Below are 17,761 nucleotides of genomic sequence, written 5' to 3'. Positions count from 1 at the left end.
TGCAGACTTTGAGCACCTTCTGCTTAAACAGCAGATCTTGTCTTTAGTATTCCACCAGGGCCTCAGCCTCAGAGCCAGCAAAAGAAGCATGGGACTCTAAATCATCCTGATCATCACTTGTCTCTTCAGTGATGGCAGCAACAGTCCTGTCAGCACTGTTACTCAGAGCAGTCCCAGCACCTTCTGCACTGTTATCCGAGGGACATACTGAGATCTGGTTTTCCTGCCATTCCATGATCATTTGGATAATCTGTACTTTTGTGCCAGAGGCTGAAAAGCCTCTTTCTGCAAAGATCTTTCTTAGTGTGTTCTGATTTGAAAGAACTCAAAGTTATGTTTGCAATTGCTTGCATGATATAAGTGAGGCAGGTGACTTACAGTTTTAAACTAAGGTCACTGTGTTTTCTGTGGAAGTACAACCTGGGTATTTTACTAGTGTGCAACAGTGGTTACCTATGATCTGATCCCACCAATGTACACCAGATTTGTTAAAATGGATTTCTAAACTCTGACCAGGCGGGCAGAAGTTTAAGAGGCCACCCTAGATTAGTGGAACAGGGGAACCTTCGAGACAAAGCAGACCAATCGATCGTAGCTTGGCAGACGGTTAAGAATAAGTCTTGGGAGGGTTGAGAGTGATCAGAAGACAGCAATGAGCACACACAGTAAAACTCCACAGATTACTCTTAGACAGATGTCTATCAAAAATACATTTATTATAGGCATTTATAACAAAACAAGATTAAACCACAGTATCAATAACACAGTTACCACACACTTATTCAATATGTAAAATATATACAAAAATGCATTAAGTCTAATGCTGATGAAAGGGGAGAAAATAACCACAACCTGCAACAAAAAGTGGTACGTTCAACACAGATATCGCATTAGGCAGTTCTTCTTATGCTAGGCCATAAAGACTGCATATGGAAACTAAGGCACAATAACCATATACTATAATGACACGTCAGACGCGAGGTTCATTTTCCAAACAAGTCTGGTTTTATTCAGAGTTTTCTCAGTCGGCTGACTGGGTCTCAATGCCTCACGACGTATGTTCCCAGACACCGTGAGATGCGAGAGAGCAAACAGCGCTCAAGCAGCAATATATATACATCATACATTAATCTTTTGTTAAGGCAATTTGACCCGCCCTCATACATGTCATACAGGCTAGGGTTCAGCGATTGACAATTATGACAAGTTATGACAAGTCTTCATTCAGTCTAAACATAGTTATTCTAGCAAAGGTAGCAGAGACAGCTTTCTGTTATAGGGATCATGGATCTCTGGATCAGTAAGAATATCGTGTTCTTAGCAGAGAAACATTCCATACTACGTTATCTGTGTGTTACGGCTCATGAACTAAGCGTCAGATAGTTCTGGAGCAGAGAATACCATTCACCGTGAAGGAGCACCACTAGGAGAATATAATTCATGTTTAACTGCCTTTTACAACAGTGCTTGCAAGACATACCGGCACCTGGACTACTGATTAGATGCGGCTTCAAGGACTTAGCGAGAGAGAAAAACAATGTATTTCTGCACAGTTCGACATTCCTGTCTATGTTAGCATTTCAGCGTTCAAGCCGTGGCATCGCACCATGTGCGGATCTAAAGCATAGAATATATTTGCAAGCATTTAACATAAAAACAAAAAGCAAAGGGCCGACATTTCACAAAATGGACGCCCTTTGCTTATATTTACGATTCTTGGATTGTGATGTTTGTCACATGATGCGATTCGCTTCTGGCCAACATACTATACTTATCATTCGAATAGGGGATTACTTTTCTGGTCTAAGAAACCCTCCTTTTGGCCTTAAGCCAATAGCATCCTCCAAACATAGCGTCTTCATCTGACCACGTGTCTAATTCCGATCTACCAATGTCGCTATAATCATCATCAGAAATATTAATTGTCAGGAATTCTTTAATTATTTTGTTTTTGTGTTTTGTACAATCACTTATTACACTAGGAGGAGGTTTCGTACTAATTGCATGTACATACTCATTTGTAATTTGTGAGCAGAGGACTGGCAGGCATTGTATGAGGATCGCAAATATCATAACCAGGATTGCAATTAGTTTCCATCCCCATGATCATATCATTTCCCAGAACCATGAACTTCTATTCAGATTCCAACCACCTGTAGGGACATGAATTTCGGAGTTTAGGACATGCAATTTCTTAATTGCTTTGAATATCATAGGGGAGGAGTCACTTACAAATACACAGCATGCTGATCCCACCAATTTGCATACACCTCCACGATCAGCCAAAATAATATGAAGCACCATTCTATTCTGAAGTGTAACTAGTCTAATTGCTTTTTGTTCCAGTGTCATATTATAGAGTTTATCAGTTGTTCCATTTATCGTTTTCTCTAACACCCTGGACAGTTTTCTTATATTCCATAAGTTTATTGCTTGTCCCCAGAATGGTATAAATGATTTTGCTATATCCCCAGTGATCTGCCCTGCAGTATCATCTCATTGTGGCCAAGATATAGATATTTTTGCTATTTAGAAGTTTTGGCAAGAAATACACCAGGTAAAAGTATCCCTAAATAACAGGTCCCTTCCCAGGTTCTGGGTAACCATGGATAGGCTTGATCTCAACATATAACATAGACAGACCCACATATATATAATGGCTTTTCTTCTTGTTCCAGCACAGCAATATTCATGCATCTAGTAAATGTTCCCACTGGGTGGGAACTCTTTTTCCATAAGCAAAATGGGACAGAATGTAGACTATGATTAACAGTATAGGAGGGAGGAACAGCATCTTTGTTTCCAACCGGAGCCATTTTAAAAGTGATTAGGGACTGCAAAGGCCTCGAGAGTCTATCTATTGGACTTGTTTTTACCGGTTTTATTTTGCTTCTGCTTTTAAATATGGAACAACCCAACGGTTCCAATACCAATCATTCAAATTAATTTATATTTGTTCCATCAAATTGTCCAGTGACACTATAATTCCATTTTCTGAAAAATAGCGCTCTTTATGATGCATAATAGGCAGTATTTAGCAGCAAAGGATGTACATACCAACCCATTCCTCTTTCCCTGTGCTGGGATAAATGGAAACAAACCCAACAATTGGACCTATTCAAGATATAATGTGTCATATTCACAATCAACAGTAAAGTGTTATTATCATATCTTTTTCTATGTTTCACTTCTTGTAATGGAAGAGTATAAGAGAGCACATGTACTGGACTGCTCATAGTAGGAGCATTGGCAGTAGACAAGAGAGAGTTTAAGGGATACTTAGTCTACAGGTACCAAAACATTGGGACCAATGTAATCAAAATGCAAAGTGGTATCATAATCAAAAGCATATCATTCTTTCTAAACCAAGTCTTTCTTGGGGTAGGCTTAATGTCAATCTTTGTATCATCAACAGCATTGGTGTAGGCGGGAGCAGGAGTGAGTATAGGTATTGTCTATATTTCCACAGCAAAACACGTTAGCAACAAAAGTTCAGGCCAATCCAGGTTAGCCTGCTGACAGATAACAGCAAGCTGATGTTTAACTTTACACAGCTCCAGAAAGGCAGGAGCAAGTATCAATTTTATAGTGTCGGTACCAATTGCCCCCGCTTGTTCACGCCAGGTTACAAATACCTTCACTTTCAATGGTAGCACCGGGAAACCACGTGTCAAAGCTCTCAACTGACACAGCTCATACGCTCCTTTTCCCTAGGCCTCCGTTCCCAGCTCCATCTGTGAGCTAGAAACAAAGGCGAAACAAAAGCTGATCACTTCCGATTTCGTGAACGTAGATTGTACCTTACAGCTCCAGGTACAGTATGATCAATGAACAATACACACTCATTTCCAGATGCAGGTTCAGTGCCAATTCGTGATGTAATGAATGATGATGAGGCAGCAGTCAAACAGGCAACTCTAGCTTTTCAATTTTCATTGCAAAATTTCTCCAGGCCCTTTCTCGGGTTTAGGAAGTACTTCTGAAGGGGATTCGGGGAAGATATCTTTGTGATCGGGTACCACTGTCTTGCTTTCGACGTCAGTAACATCAACCTCTTTCTAATGTGGCAAAGGCAATGGAACTCTTTTTGTGTGTGTTGCGTGGATCCAATGTTGCCGGCCATTCACTCGGACTGCAGTCTGCGTGACCATTAGTTCCTGGAAAGGTCCAATCCAGTGCGGTGTAACTGAAGATTTTCTTTCACAAATGGTCACCAGAGTCCAGTCACCTGGCTGCAGACAATGTCCTGGGCCTGTATATATGACAAGAAGAGCCTCCTGCACCTGCTGATGAATCAAACACAAGTTTTGAGTCAACTGCTTACAGTAATCAATAAGTAATGTATACTCAAAATCCCTCAAATGTTTCGAACTGGGCACATTCCAGACATTGGCTGGTCTCCCCATAAAAATTTCATATGGGCAGAGGCCAACCCTTGCCTGCACAGTTGTTCGCATGCACAGTAAAGCTAGTGGCAATGCATCAGGCCATTTCAAATTGCTCCCTGCACAAATAGTGCTCAGCTTGTTTTTCAAGGTACCGTTTTGGCGTTCTACCAAACCGGCACTCATCGGGTGTCTGGCCGAATGGAATCACTTATCAATTTGGAGACCTGCGCAAATTTGCAATATCACGGTTGCAATAAAATGTGGTCCATTATCTGACCATATGACACAGGTAGCGAAGGGTTTAGATAGAAGCGCACACCTATAGTAAGTAAGATTAGTAAAGAGATTCGAGGATTATGTTGTATAAACTTTTAGGTGCGGGGGGGAAAACTGAGGTCATGGCACAAGACCCCGACAATAAACAGTAAACAGAAAGAGGATTCAACTTGGGAACCCTCCCGTCCCCTGCACACTTTCAAATGTTTGGATTAATCCAATACAGTTGTTTAAACTGCGTTATATGCATTGTACATACATTTGTTTCTAACACATATGGTCAGACACAGGAGTGTGAGATAAAAAAATATATATCTTTATAGTCAGGCTGTATTATTTTCAGCAAGAATTATAGTTCAGACAAAGATTATTTACAGTGCATAGAAACAGTATCAATAGATAAAGCTCAAATTGAAGAAAAATGGAGTCCAAATTGATTAGCGACGCGTTTCGAGGAAGTTCTCCTCTTCTTCATAAGGCCACACTTGGACTCTTAATGTAAAAGGAAAGCATAAATTCAGTAAAGAAAATTTTGTAAGCACAATGCATAGACTGTTCATGTCATATTAAATGTATACAGTTAAAAAATAAATGGCATTAATTGTATTTAGAACATTAATCTGTCCCTAAAAAATAGGGAATTGAAACAATGTAACATGTTCTAATATGCATTGTAATTCATGCAACATTATAAGATTAACTAGGTTGCCCCTGCTCGAGAGAGGGGCTGAAGGTCTACTGAAGCATCTTTTCCTGCAAAATTAACTGTATAACGTCCATCATACTGTAATTTAGTGGAGTACTACCTCTAATGGGATCTATCACGTGGATGGTGAAACATAAGCTAAAGAAAATTAAATATGTAGGTAAAACAACACACAGATAGTTCTTAGGCTATATCAATCTAATATGGAAGAAATACAAAAATCGTTACCTCTGTGAGTAGAAAGTGCCGGAAACAGAGAACCGGACGGAGCGGTGAAAATAGATAGACAGTCTTCGTACATCAGTTAGTTCCTTAAAACATGGCTAATTCCCAAAAAGATACCAGAAATCTAAAGAAAACAAAGCCTGATCAATGCCAAGCTCAATGTTCAAACGTAACAGTCATAGGTGTGAGATAAAAAAAAAATTGAGTAACATACCTAACCAAAATATGGAGGGCGGAAAGTAATCAATACAGCGGCCACATAAGGATGTAGAACTTAAGTATCCCGCCGTCGCTACAGAGGTGCCTCAGTATGTGGGAATTCTGTCATACGAATAGCCAAACTGAACAGGAATGAAGTCCTGATTAGTATAATATACCTAGCAATCTGATATGAAGTAATGGAAACATAATATGGTGTTTAATCAAGGCAAAAAATGTAAAGAATTACCGTGGTAAGAATGTGCAAATGGCACAATTCTCAAAGCTGATGTGCAACTGATGTCAAGATTGTGTGGCCGGTCAACAGCTGAAGAATCCGGCAGTAATAGGTCAGTTAGAGTATCAACTAAAGAAAGTGTAAGGAAAACAGAAAAAAAAGAATCATGAGACTAAGGAACTATTTCCCTGGTCCCTAGATAGATAAATGCACATGCATTCACGCTTACCTGGAGCATAGGGGGGCAATCCTGAACAGGACCTTCAGCCCCTCTCTCGAGCAGGGGCAACCTAGTTAATCTTATAATGTTGCATGAATTACAATGCATATTAGAACATGTTACATTGTTTCAATTCCCTATTTTTTAGGGACAGATTAATGTTCTAAATACAATTAATGCCATTTATTTTTTAACTGTATACATTTAATATGACATGAACAGTCTATGCATTGTGCTTACAAAATTTTCTTTACTGAATTTATGCTTTCCTTTTACATTAAGAGTCCAAGTGTGGCCTTATGAAGAAGAGGAGAACTTCCTCGAAACGCGTCGCTAATCAATTTGGACTCCATTTTTCTTCAATTTGAGCTTTATCTATTGATACTGTTTCTATGCACTGTAAATAATCTTTGTCTGAACTATAATTCTTGCTGAAAATAATACAGCCTGACTATAAAGATATATATTTTTTTATCTCACACTCCTGTGTCTGACCATATGTGTTAGAAACAAATGTATGTACAATGCATATAACGCAGTTTAAACAACTGTATTGGATTAATCCAAACATTTGAAAGTGTGCAGGGGACGGGAGGGCACATATGACACAGGTAGTCCAAATCGGGGAAAGTATTCTTTTATCATGGATTTAGCTGGGAACATAGCTGTACAATCTTTCAGGGGATAGGCCTCTACCCATTTGCTAAATGTGCAGACCACTACGAGGACATACTTATAGTTTTAGCACCTCTCCATTTCTATGAAATCAAAATGGATGACTTCAAATGGCATAGACGGTGGGCCAAACTTCCTACTGGTGTCACTGTTCCCTTCCCAATGTTATGTTGTAAACAAGTCAAGCAATTCTTAAACAATCTTTCAGCAGTTTTTCTGATGTGTGTATTCTGCCATACAGAATCCAGGTGCTGAATAATTTTTCTAGCACATATGTGTATCGGATTGTGAGCCATAGTAACCATTGCCATCATATAGGCATTTGGCAACATCGATCGGTTATTTTGTTCGTCCACCCAACTACCCTCAGAATCTAATTCTGCTGTACCATTTTTTTATTTCATCTAAAGTAGCTTCTGCTTGTATCTCTGTAACTGTTTTGACTCCATTTTCTATCATGCAGGACACTCCTTCTGTTTTTTAGACATATATTTTTGTGTGCAAATCACTGGCAGTTTGTTTTGCAATTTTGTCTGCAAATGCGTTTCCCTTTCCTACCTTACATGTTACTTTTTTGTTTGCTTCACATTTCATTATTGCTAATCGCTTGGGAAGTGCACGTGCTGACATTTTGGTTCCATGTGATGTCCGGAAACCCCTTTCAGTCAATAATCTACCAGAATTGTGTACCACCCCAAAGGCATACTGACTGTCAGTATATAAGTTTACATTGAGGTTTGCAGAAATTTCACATGCTCTTGTTAACGCTATTATTGCTGCAGCTTGTGCTGAGTTATATGGGATTTGTTTGCTCTCTAAAATAGTTTTCAGTGTCGTGATGGCATAAGCAGCAGTTGATGTGCCATCCGGTAATTTAAAACAAGAACCGTCATAAAACAGTTCTCAATCTAGTTCTTTCTGTGGAGTGTCAGTTAGATCAATTCTTCCTTTTGTCTCTTGTTCAGTAACCATTAAGCAATCATGTGAGAATTGTTTTTCACCCCCTCTTTCATTGGGAGGAGGCATTCATTTCAGCTGGATTTAAAGTGTAACATCTCTTAATTTGAATATGCGGTACAAATAGAACTATTTCATACCGTGTTAGTCTGGCTGACATGAAATGTTGCGTCTGTGTTCTATTTAAAAGAATGTCCACTGAATGAGGTACCATTACGGTTAAAGCGTGACCTAAAACCATTCCCTCGGTTTGTTTTACTGACGCGGCGGCTGCAGCAACAGCTCACAAACAACGCAGCAAAGCACATGCAAAGGGATCCAACGTGGAAGAGAAGTAACTGCATGGTCTATTTCTCCCCCCGTCTTCCTAAGTAAAAACAGCCAAGGCACATCTATTGTTTTCATGCACAAATAACTTAAAACACTTGTCATAATTTGGCGTGCCCAAAACTGGAGCTGAACACAATGCAGCTTTGAGCAGGTCAAATGCTTCTTGACATTCCATGTTCCATGGCAAAGGTAAGGTAACATCCTTCCTTGTCAATGCCACTATTGGTTTCACAATCATTGAAAAGTTAGTGATCCACCGCCTACAATATGAAGCCATGCCAATTAAAGCCCTGACTTCTTTCTGCGTGTTTAGAATGGGCATATCAGAGTTGATTTCTATTATTTCAGGTGTCAGTCTTCTTCCCTCCTTCGAAAGGAGGTAGCCCAAAAAGGCCACTTCCTTTCGACAATACTGGAATTTTTTAGCGAAGCCTTGTGTCCATGTACTGCTAAATGTGTCAATAATGCAACTGTGCTTTCTTTACAAATTTCTTCTGAGTCTACTGCTATTAGCAGGTCATCAATATATTGTAACAATACGCACCCTGTCGGTAATGCTCTACTATAAATACTTGGACTTTCAGTGTAACCTTGTGGAATACGTGTGAATGTAAATGAACGTCCTCCTAGTGTAAAAGCAAACAAATATCTACTATCTGGATCCACTGGGATACTAAATAATGCGTTTTTCAAATCAATCACACTAAAATACGGTGCGGAGGCCAGAATCATAGTCAAAATTGTTGTCACATCCAGGACTAATGGAAATTGTGGATCAACCACTTTATTAACTCTGCGTGAATCAATTATAAATCAATAAGGTATATCATTACCTCCTTTCTTGTAAACCACAAGAATCGGACTGTTGCAAATACTACCAGAGGTTTCTTCAATTAATCAAATCTGATACAATGCACTTCAACACTCCTTCTCCCTCAGCCGAAATTTTGTATTGCGGAATACACAGTAATGTAATTACTTCTTTCAAAACAATTTATACTGGTTCTACTTTCAAACAAACAATATCATTGTCATTCACTTTGTGATTTTGCTTGCCATGCACTTTCAGATGTCATTATTAAAGTTTGAATTTTCAGTAACAACCCTCACACAAACTTATCAACAAACAATCTCTTCCCGGGTTTGGTATTAGTCTATCATACCATATAAACACTACGCAAGTTGAAAAAGCAGCACATATACACATTATATATATTAATAAGTAAGCAGTGGAACCTACATATTTAACACATCAACCAGCCATTGAAATACGATATGTAATAAAATGAAGTATACCATAACAAAAAAGATATACCTCCAACATAATTACCTCACAGAAACTGCAGAGCTAGAAGCAACAGTAGACCTACACAACACAACAATTACAACTTTCCAGAAACAAAACTTCATGTTTTGTATATATAAGCTCTACTTTGTGTGTGAGGTACAGTATCATTAATGTATTTTTGTTTTTCACACAGAAATGTGCAGTACTTTGGAGTGGCTGGAACAACATTTTCCACATGAGGAAATGTCTGAAGAGAGTGATAATAATGGTTGGCATTTGTCAATACAAGGAAATTAAAAATCATTACCTAATGTGTACTGAAAATATATATGTTTATTTTTTACAGACAAAGATTGAAAATGTGACTCGAAAAGACACAATGGAAAAGACTCTCAAACACATTGAACAGAAAGTAGACATTCTTAAGGAAAATTTCAATAGTTTGAAACAGTTAGTGGAGGACCACATCATTGTCCCATCTGTACCTGTGCCCCCTCTCCATGTCCCAGTGAACTATCCCCAAACCGTGAACAACAAAATAAAAGTTTTGATGAGATTACATCCCTCCCCTCACAGCCATCCTCTCCAAACCCCTAATTCCCCTATTTTTGTATCAGTTTCTGCTTCCCCCTCTCTTTCATAATTTGTGTACATGTATATAAATAAAAAAAAATTATATTTCTTGTAATGAAAATCTTTGTATCTTATTCTTTTTTAAAGCAGTTAAAATGTCAGCGGACAGCACGCCTGTCTGGCCTGTCCGTAATTAAAAAATATGTGGCTGTCCTAAGGACACTACACCTCTCCGTACCATTTGCAACCAAGATGGAACTGTACTTAGAACACACCAGCTGTCTGGTATATTCGTAAATCAACAAAATGGAAGTGTCCTAAAGACACTATACCTGTCCATACCATTCGCAACTAAGAAGGAACTGTCCGTAGAACAGGCGCGGTGTCCGGGATGTTCGTATACAAACAAAATGGATGTGTCCTAAGGATGCTATACCTTGCCATACAGTCTGCAGAACATCTACACACATGCGCACCATACCCACAGGTCCTGCAAACATCACACCTGTCTGTAACTGTCCGTCTCACTTGTGTCACAATTTTAATTAGTTTCAGAACCCAAACAATGTCCGTAAACACCCGCCCGCATCCGCACGACCGCTCCTGCGCATTTGCTGTCCTGCAGACAACCGTTCCCTTCACTGACCCAATCCTGATGTCATCATGTGACCGCACCCACGGGTGTCCCAATTTGCGGACTCTGTCCGGATGGCCAACATCTTAAAATAACTTATTTAGACAATCTAAATTATTTTACAGTAAAAAATCACCATTTCACATGTCCTAGACAATGGCCCTGGCTTTCCACATATTTTTTGTAACTTTGTGAATGCTTTTGAGTGTTCGATATTTTCTCGAGGTGCACCTCTCCACCCCTATAATAATCCTCACCCCAGAGCTGATCTTCATTGTGCTTCTGGCTATTGCAGATTGACTTTTGCTGTCTTTAGTGCTCTAGCTGAGATTACCTCATCAACCCTAATGGCATCCATGGCTGCTGTTGCTACATCAGCCTGAGCACCACCCCCAAACCCTCCACCACCACCACCTCCTCAAGGGTCTGCAGAGGGGAACATGTGTGAGGATGTAGAGAACGAGGATGAAGAGGATGAAGAGAATTAGGTGGAGGAACGCCCTACTACCAGCACTCGCCGGGAGTCTTGGGTGTGGCAGTTGTTTACCATTTATGGTAGCGTACCAAAAGCACGTGCGGACAAGGTCACCTGTAACCAGTGCAAATTAGTGCTGAGTTGTGGGAGACGTGGTTCATAAAGCTTTGGTACTGCATCCATGAAGGGACACCTAACTTCGTTCCATGGTGCGGACATTCGCAAGGTTGTGCCTTGTGATGAAGGTAGTAGGTTGAGTTTCTCCACAGCATCCTCTGTTTCCGCTCCTCTCACCACAAGAGACACTCCTGTGGGAGAGCGTATCCCTCCAGCTGCTTCACAGGCCATTCGTGATGCTGTTGACCCTTACCTTCCGAGGGTCACAATATTGTGTATGTACTGTGATGCAGTAATCTGCAGGGGGGAGAGTCTTTGAAGTGCTTTTGGGACTATGGTCACGGACCACCAGAAGACCTGCTACGTACTTAAATAAGGCCCACCCAACATCTTCCTCTCTCCACCTGCCCTTTCTTATCCAAGTTGTTGGTGTCCCTTCCTTACCCTCCTTTGCCCTCCTCTCCTAGTGTGTTGTGTGTAAAAACGCCAACAAAATATAAAACAACAAACCCCCCCCCCCCAAAAAAGGCTCTTTTCAGAGCAGCCTTTCTCAGTTTAAAAATAGAACTTTCAAATAAACAGTGCAGGTCCCTGCACATTTTTTAAAAGTCTGCAGACAGTCTTAGTACAGAAACATTTTTGGGGTGCTGCCCTAGCAAAACCAATGCACTTTTCTCTGGGAGTAAGTGGTGGCTCTGAAAAGAGCCTTTTGGTGGTGTTTTTGTGTGTTTGAAAAACTTGGAATCGTCAATATCTACTGCAAAATAGATGACGATAATTCCAAAAAAGGTCACAATCCATTTTGTACATTTCTCATAGGAATCTGATTGCCAGCATATGTAAAATGGAATCCATCTCTGCGAAAAATGAATGTTCTATGAAACATAATATTTTCATTGTGAAAAGAGGACATGCCAACATCTCTTAGAAAGGCACAAACCTCCTTATTGACATTGAGCCTCGCTTTCTCCATTTGTGGACCAAATGAGGAAGAACACAGCTACATTTGCCTTTACGCAATACAAGAAAAAATTACTTGGGAATTTGGAAACATGTCCATGACCTTCTCAAGTCCTTCTTTCATTGCAAATTGCAAAGAAATTCCAGACACATGTCCTAAACTGTTCCCTCCACAATGAATTATAATTATGTTAGGATGATGTTCTGTCTGTAAAGTAGCACAGAGAGGTACCAAGTTCAGCCACTTCATTTCACGCACTCTATGCCAGTGCACTTCCACGTGTTGGAATCCAAGATCTGCAGATATACCACAACGTTCTGCAAGCACCTCCAACCAATGTATCCATGAGTCTCCTAAAATCCAGATAATCTATTTTCGAAAACACACAGCCATAGCTATCTCTTCTAAACTTTACTGACCAACCCCTAGTTCCGCTCATTCTCATTTGCATGCCTCTCCATCCCAGAATGCCCGTATGTAATACACGCTGTCCACAGACTACCGCCATGTCCGCGGACATGTAGAAGATCTGAGCATGGTGAATGTACATATAAATAGTGTTCCTCAATTCCCCTTTAAGGTGGGCTCTGAAAAGAGCTGTTTTTTTGTTTTTTTGCAGATGCCTGACAGACACCTGCTATTTTGTATTTTTGGGTTTTTTTTTTCTTCTTAATTTACTCCTAAAATCTTCACATAACCTGTTCCAAAGCAACCCTTACATTCCAAAAGAACATGGCATTTCCCAAAAAAGATAGAGAAACACGATCTGTTTCAAAATAAGCAGCATTACTCGAAACAATATTCTCGCTGTTACAGAAAAACATACCAGCTCTTAGCATGAAAGCATGCATGCCTCGATTCATTGCACACCTAGCAATGCTTTGATCAGGACAAAAAACAGAACTGTTGTCCCATTTTGCTCTAGGAATTAATCCAGAAAAATTACTTTCTCATTTGGAATGATGATGATTACTGCTTGAACCAACTGTTCCAAATCTGCCAACAAAGTAGGGGAACTCACATAGCCCAAATGGAAAACACCATAGTGCAAAACTACCACATGGGGACTGGTCATCCTACGTATATCTCTACAAACTTGGAGAATTGCCTCTACATTGCAGTCAGTCACAGCGCTCCACACCACATCAACTCCTCTAACATTGAAATTGTTTGCCGCATGCCTGCATTGAGAATACTCCTGTAAACCATGGACAAACATATCTCTGAGCACCAACACCCTGACTTTCTCCACCTCTGCCATCTTCACTACACACACTCTCTTTCTAGACAAATCGACAATGTCAACATCTGATTGGCTGATCCCTACAGTCCCCTTTCCATGCTGGATTTTCTGGAAAACCCTCTATGTGGCACGCCCTACCCGTGGACAGCCACGGTGTTGGCGCGGCACCAAACCTTTAGCCAGCTCGTCTACCCTTTCCACGTCACTCTCGGTTCCATTCCCTCATTGGATACAGCTAAGCAGTCACTCAACCATCCACCAATCAGATCCAAGACCTCTATATCTAACTCCATCATCAGAGTTTCGCACTTCAAATGTACTGTTGATCACTCTGAATACAAGTCTCATATCATTGGAAAGCACCTACTACAAAAACTACTGTACAAGTCTCGAAGATTTCTACTTACAGCTCCATACATATCCACATGCATTATTACAAAGTACAGGTTGCATATTTTATTCAGAGTACATGTACAACTCTTAGGATTCCATATAAACAAAGTAATGCCACTAAATCTGCATAGCCAATACATACATGCCAACGCTCCCGATTTAAGCACGAGACTTCCGATTTTTCATTGAAAAATTGCACTATTTTTACTGTCTCCCGCATAACCTATACATACATGCCAACCCTCCCGATTTACGCGGAGACTCAATTTTTCATTGAAAAATGTAAACATTTTTTACTGTCTCCCGCCTAAATTAATGCAAATACCAATGCAATCATATGAGAAAAATAAATGTTCCCAATTGCTGTGGTGAAATCTCCCTCTCAGGCGCTCCCGATTGTTCGCATGTCTAGTTTTAATATGAAATTATTGAAATTTTTCCCATCTACTACAATGACCTATCACTTCCAAACCTCTCTGCTATCTAGAACACAGCTGTAAAAAATCAAGTGAATTTCATGAACTTAAAATTCTACTCATTGCCGAAGCATGTTCAACTAACATACTGTAAATAACATATAAAGACTGCACATAGTCAAAAAGAAATGCATGCATACACTATGTTCAAATATCAAACAAGACTACTACCACAAAAACATACAAATCAACGTGTACATTAACATCAGTGCCATAAACACACAAAATTACTAACTTCTTCCTTTTACAATTGCAGTGAAGACCATTCTCCTGAAAATCAGCAGCATCTAAACTACAAACAACATATCCGAAGAAACCTGCTCATTCCACAAAAAAATACGTACTATATTACCTTTATATTCTTTCTGTTCCTGAAAGACACTCTGTGGTTCATTCATGTAATGTGCGCACCAAAAAAACATTGATTTCTGAACCATTCTGCCCACAAATCCGCATTTATTAAAGAGAGATTAGCAAGCAGAATGGCACACAAATCCCTGTTTTTTTGGAACACAAATAGCATACTCAACCCTTAGAATATTAGTACTACAAAACAAAGAACTGTTTTAATTTTATACCATTACGTTTACTATTAATGCTTCTCCTCACCACTAGCTCACTTTCTACTCTCATCTGAACCGCAGTATAGTAACATACAAACAGAAGAATAGCCTTCCCAACTCATTGTAACTGCTCAATGCACATTCACACACCACCACATACATCTTTCCCATCAAACTCATACACACATGCACACAGCACACATACATTGTAAAACAAACCAACCCATACATTCTTTTTTTTTCAACAGACCCCAAAGAATGCCTACAAAAAAGCAAGTCCGTAGAAAGCAATGCAGAAATAGAGCAAATGAAAATAAAAGTGTCCAAAATAAGCATCCATATCTACCAGAGTTTGTACAAAATGTTCAAACAAAACAGCTAATGCAGTCATTTAACGAAACAAAATAAGCTTCTAGTACAGAAACTTTGCCTCCTCCATCAAAATGAAAACGAAACAGAAAGTGATAAACAAGAATTCAGCTACCACTACTGCTATCACTGCTCCTATAAATCTTGATGTAGTGGCAAGTAACCATACCCAAAAAATTATTTTAGCAAAAATGTTCTGCCACAGAGTCCTTCAGAATCTGAACAAAACAGGAGCAAAATCATGCACAACCCTTAAAACCTACTCTAGGAAATTAATTCTAGAAGCTCTCGTAGACAGTGCAATCCTGCTTAAAAGGAAGTTATTTATTTAAACAGGATGAAACCACTAACAATACTAAGTACTAAACTGCAAAAAAACTTCTCAATAAACGCAATGTCAACACATATTACTTCTTAAATATCTGTGGAGGTGAATGGAGTCACACCACAAGCACAGAACCATATTTTAATGAAGAAGCATACAAACAAAACCAAACAAACACAATTGCCATCCATAGCAGTGGACGAGGTTATGAAAAAATTAATAATACCACCATGGAACAAGAAACACTGCTTACAAAACTATCCTGAGAAAACTCAGAATTACCTCTCCAGTCGACTGAACCAGAATATCCAGTATACAAATGGCCGTGCACCTAAATGTGTAACATTCCCAACAAATCTTTAAAGTCTTTATGCCAGTTCCTCAATCAGTATGTGAAAGGTAAAGACAAAATCAAAATGAAAGTGCTGCAAAATATGGGTACCTGTCCAGTGCGCAAATACACAGGACTACAAGGACATGCATTAGCCTGCATTTCTGGACCTATTTGCAAAAGCACCTTCCATTATATCAAAATGATATCAACACATCATTTAACTGTAAGAAATCTAGTCTATAAACTGTACTATGCTAAAAGTCCTGCTTTAGAACTAGCCAATTTAAATAACACTCTTCTTCATGGTACACCGAAGACCTAAAAGAAGAAATCGACTGTATCCAGAGAAAATATTTTGGAAGTGAAAGCCACTTACAAAATGCAATAGCTTTAGAACAGACTAGCAACAATTCTGCACATGTCAAACTTCTACTACACACATACAAAAAAGAAATACTAAACTTTAAAAGTACATCCACTGAAGTACCAAACCATGTGTTTGTGTGTTGCCACAGAACTTTTTACAAAAGTAACAGAAAAACTATAGACGTAACATACAAAATAGAAGACAATGAAGATTCCAAATGGTTTGGATTAGCTCTCTACCTTTTAGCAGAAAACAAATACGAAATAAATGATCCCTTAATACTTTGCAGTTACTGCACTACAAAACTTGACAACAACCAAACTCCTTCATGTGCTATCACAAATGACTTCAAATTATTCCCACTACCAAAACACCTGCAACAACTCAATTTATATGGGAGCATCAAAATTCAAACAGTACACCCATTTCAAACAATAATATGCCTTCAACCAAAAACAGCAAAATTACCTCCCTCTGAATTGGTAAAAGGCATTTGTGGCAAAGTAGTTTATTTGCCATTAGATCTGACAGAAAATGCGCACACTCTAGGAGTGCAACGTCCAATAGAGCAATCTTTAATTGTCATAGTAAATGGTGTACCAACAAAAGACAAAAAAAATTGGCAACTACTTGTGGACTTACATAAAGTTAGACAAGCCTTGCAATATCTAAAAGACAATAATGAGTACTACAAAGAAATCAATGTTGAAGAAAACTTAATGGGAACAACTGAAATAATTCAAGAGTCACCAGAAACTGGTCAATTTGAACTTCTGGATCCTGCTACAGTACCCAATATTTTAGACCATTATACAATTCTTCCATTGCACTCTAAAGACAGCATAGATGATGCACTAGAAACGTACCAAATGCGACAAACCAAAGGATCACCAATGACCATATGGGAAAAAAGTATAGAAGCACGTGCTATTACTCTACTATTTCCTACTGGCAAAGGAGGAAGGCACAATGATAGACCCACTCAGATAACAGCATAAGAATACTGCTCATTACAAATGTATTCTGAAGATCCCAGATTTAGACAAAACGTGTAATACATATTCCACCTACTCTTTGAAAGTGAAGTAGCAACTCTATGTTACGGAGTTTCACACATATTGAAATCGGGAACCTACTTTCAAAATATGTCAGCTATGCAATTAATACAAAAAGTGCAAGAAAATGATGAGGTTTTACAATCAAGCATTACAAATCTGTTTGCAAACATGCGTGGTACAAAAGAATACTGGTTCCGACGTCACAGAGATGTACCTTGCATGATCAGAAACCTTGGACCACCCACTTCGTTTGTTACATTAAGTTGTGCAGAATATGCATGGGAAGATTTACATGATTTCCTACGCATATCAAACAAAAACAAAACAAACATAGATATACTAACACCTGGAGAACTTTGCTCTCTAGATCCT

The sequence above is a fragment of the Ambystoma mexicanum genome, chromosome 11 (assembly GCF_040938575.1).
Source record: "Ambystoma mexicanum isolate Mex_15411 chromosome 11, UKY_AmexF1_1, whole genome shotgun sequence".
Taxonomy (NCBI): domain Eukaryota; kingdom Metazoa; phylum Chordata; class Amphibia; order Caudata; family Ambystomatidae; genus Ambystoma; species Ambystoma mexicanum.
Note: the sequence above shows the minus strand (reverse complement) of the source record.